Below are 4,081 nucleotides of genomic sequence, written 5' to 3'. Positions count from 1 at the left end.
GCAGCCCGCGCCGCTCGCGAGGGCACCGGCGCTGCCGTGACGTCAGCGGCCCGCGCTGCCCCCCAACGGGCGGGCGAGGGCGAGCGCGCGGGGGCGGCGGCCCGGGTGTCACGGTCCGCTCAGTGGACTCGTGATGGTTCGCTTACTGTGATCTCGAAGCACAAAAATCAAGGCGACCACGCTGAGGGGTTATGCTTCAATCAAGCAGCACAATTTTATAGTTTGCCCGTAAAGCGGCGTGCGATAGACAGAAGGTGACGAAAAGGTAAAGTGAAAAGGAAAGAGGATTATAGCGACCACCACGGGTCCAAGGCGTCCCTATGGTCCTCGGTCCAGGCAGCGTCCTGCCGGCCCTTCCGGTCGTCGTGATCCTTGGTGGGGAAGATCTCCAAAGTTCAGTTGCTAAGAAGGCATCTTTTTATGCCAAGCAGCACACCTTGCTCCTCCTCTGGCCCATGGACTGTTGCCAGTCTCCGCCTTCTCAAGCCAGGTTACCAGCATGTCCAAAGAGGGGTGCCCGAGGCGTGGTTTGCCTTAGAGGCGGGTGGCTTCAGACCAGGAGGTGTGTTTTTGTATTATAATGATATTATAATGAAGAAAGTTCACCTGAAGTTCATGTTTTCTGGTTCGTTGTTATGACCGCGGTTGTCATCCATCTTCTGGACAGCTGTTACGTGGCCTTATTGTAGTCGTTCCTTCCAGTCCCAGGTGGCAGGGAGCGGCACAGCACTCCTCGTACCGTGCAGTTCTCCTTCCCAGGGTCTCTGGGTCTCGGTGTCCATGAGGAGCACATTCCACCTCCAGGTCTCTGTTAGCAGTGTTGAGACAATATCGTTCTCTTTAGACCAACTCTTACACCGGGCAGGGGTGGCATGAGGGGGTTGAACCCTCCCCCCTCCCCGAAAGCTGTGCCCAGCTCCCCCCGCCCCCCGCCCAGGCGCCGGCACCAGCAGCCGCCTCACCCTGCTGCCCCGACCCGGGACACGCTGCTGGCTGCCTGGCCTCCGCCCGCGTGCAAAAGCGGCGTCCCACCGCCCACATGAGGGGCCCCTGTGTGCCACGTGCCTGTGAGGGGCCAAGCCTCTGGCTCTCACAGGGGCAGACCCTGCACATCAGTTGGCAGAGCCCCGCTGCCCCCATCCCCCTCCCCCCACAGGCAGCTCACACTGTGACATCCCCCCACAGGCACAGCTCCTGGGGTGCCACCCAGCAGGGCCCGTCAGGCTGCACTGACGCCGAGGCAGCACAGGCCCTGGGGCCGGTGACACATCACCCCCAGCAGCACTTGCACAGCGCCAGCCGCACCCCACGGTGCCTGGGTGCAGGCAGCGAGGCGTGGCAGTGGCATGCTGCAGGGGTGGCCTCCACGAGGAGCCACCGGAAGCTGCCCCTGTGTCGGGCAGAGGCAGCTCCGGGGTGAAGCTGCAGGGGCAGGGCTGGAGCGGGGCAGCGAGGTGGCCAAGGGCCCTGCAGACACACAGGCCAGCACAGAGGGAGGGCGGGAGGTGCTCCCAGCTCCCCAGCACCCACGAATCTCCATCCCCTCTGGGTCTTCCTGAGGCTTCCATCAGCGCTGTGCTCTTGCCACCTGAGATGAAACTGTCTGGCTGAGAGCCAGTCCCACCCATTCAGAGGAAATGAGGGAGCCTTAGGAGACAAGAACATGCCAGACCCACCAAGGAACGTAACCATATAAAATAGCCTCACACCATCTGTGGAGAGGGGAAATGGAGAAGTGACACACAAATAACTGGTGCTTGTCCTGTTAAGGAACAGTTCATCACCAGTCCATTTCATGCTTCTACCAGTATCAAAAACTGCTGTGTACAGCTTAGTACCCAGGTTGTATCTAAGGAGCTTTTTGGGGAGGGGAAGGACTTGAAGGACAAGCATGCTATCCATAGGCTTAATATATCTGGAGTGCTTGTCAAGATAAAAAACCCAACACCAAAACCCACCAAACAAAACCCCAAAAATTCACAAACTGCATTTGTGAACTAAAAATAGTAGGGAAGGAATATCCTGAAACAGCAGGACATCTTTTTTGGATCAATGCAAAAATTGTTGCTATTGCAACACCAGATGAACACGTGGCATGGCATCGGGGGAGAAGGTTACCAGTTTCATCCTCACTAGCAGGAAGAAAATCCTGTGCTAGGCAGGGCATTGTTTTGAGCAGCATAAAGAACCTAGTAACCAAACAAAACACATGAGAAGAGGAGGAAGGAAAAAACATTTAGCTTTGCACTTGTTTGCATGCAGTAAAGGCATGAACACCCTCCCTGCCCCTGCACACACAGGAATCCATGGCTTAGCTCTAGGCAAGCAGCTTGGGGCAGGACCTAGAATGAATCCAACAGGACTCCCTGTGACGACAAACAAAAAGCAAGGTACACATTAAAAGTCAGGATGAAGACCCATCTAGGGTCTCATTTTTTTTTCCCACTTTTCATGTTCCTAGTAGCACTTTCCCAGTATCACCGGGCTCTGTGAAGCAGCACTACAAGCTCCCTGCCAGAAGGCAGCACTGCTTTCTTTGACTTGGCACCAGTTCCTTCCACAATCTCATATGCTTGAGCCCTCTATTTACACATTAACTAGCTGAAATTCTTGTGACTAGATTCTTGCAAAACTCTTTTTCTGTTATGAGGAGCTGTGATGGATGGTGTATAAGAGAAGGCAGGGAGGATGCTTGCAGTAAAGCTGCTGCAGCTTCAGTTCACCATGCCTCAGCTGAGAGGCAGCGCCTGATTTGGGGAGCGCTGCCATGGAGTGCACGCACAGCGTAAACTGGGCTGCCTTAAACCAAAGGCTCCCTGTTAGGCAGGTGTATTAACCTTCCAGACGAGGCACCGCGTGAGCCCCGTTGCCCGTCAGCTCTGGCCAGCTGGCTAGCTCAGATGGAGCAGGGCAGCCGCGAGCCCCGGCTGTGGGCAGGTTGGGAACTGCAAGTGTAACCCACCCCTCTGACTCACCTGCTGTCTGGTGCACTCCTGGTCACTCCAGGATGTTGAGACATTTTACAAGTTTGTCATCATGCTCATCCGAGTCCCGTTTTTCAAGAACTGCCGTTTGGGTGATGAGTTACATCTTTATTGTAACCTTCCGAGATTACAGCAAACTGTTTCTTCAGCTGCTTTCATCTGAGATCCCAGCACTTCTTATACTCCTGCAGTTCCTTCAATAGCACCTCCTTTTGCATCCCCAGTTCCAGTTCTTGCTGCTCTTCAGGTGTCAAACAAAAAAACCCACCAAAACCAAACCTCCATGAGTCACAGGACAGGAACCTTAAGAGCATTTCCTAAGAGGAAACTAAATACAAAATAATTTTCAATTCCCCACACTGCTTAATTGTGCTCTAACCACAAATTTTCTTGAGGCCACATCTTAGTACAACACTCGGGATGTGGCAACGTAATATTGACATACTGCTTGTATGTAAAGTGCTAGCAGATTTATGGTATTCTCTCCAGTGATGGTAATAAACTTCTGACTCCCTAGAAAGCTGACCTGTAGTAAACATGGAAGCTCTGAACTCACTTCAAGCAGTATTAAGGAGGCAGCATTTTCAGTTGGCGAAGCAGTGAAAATCTGGCTGGCTGGGGAAAACCCCTGTCCTAGCAGATAGGATGCAGTTTGCCAGACTTGGATACAACAGCCTTATTTCTCGCTTCACACTGCCCAAGATGCTTCCCCCTCACTGGCAGTCCTGTCTGCAAAAGGAACTTAGAAAGTCATTACAACTGCATCTGCACAATCTGGCCTTCCGCACCCCCCCACCCCAGATGCACAAGAGCAGCCATTCAAAAGCTCAGAGTTCATGACAGCTTTATGCTTATATGTAGTGACAAAACCAGAAAGAAGCCAGCTGGTACCAGTCTAGACCCGTCCAAAGCTGCTTGTGAACACGCTTGCACATCTGGGAGGAAGGCAGCCAGGACCAGCACACTGCAGCAGCGCTGGGGGATCGAGGAGTAGGAGCCTGAAGCCCAAACAGTACAGAAACCTCAGGAGGAAACTTGACAAAGACTATTAAACTGAAAATATCCCAAAGAAATTTGAGGGAGAATAAAAATTATTA

Source organism: Falco cherrug, chromosome 10, assembly GCF_023634085.1.
Source record: "Falco cherrug isolate bFalChe1 chromosome 10, bFalChe1.pri, whole genome shotgun sequence".
Taxonomy (NCBI): domain Eukaryota; kingdom Metazoa; phylum Chordata; class Aves; order Falconiformes; family Falconidae; genus Falco; species Falco cherrug.
This window is presented reverse-complemented; position numbering follows the sequence as displayed.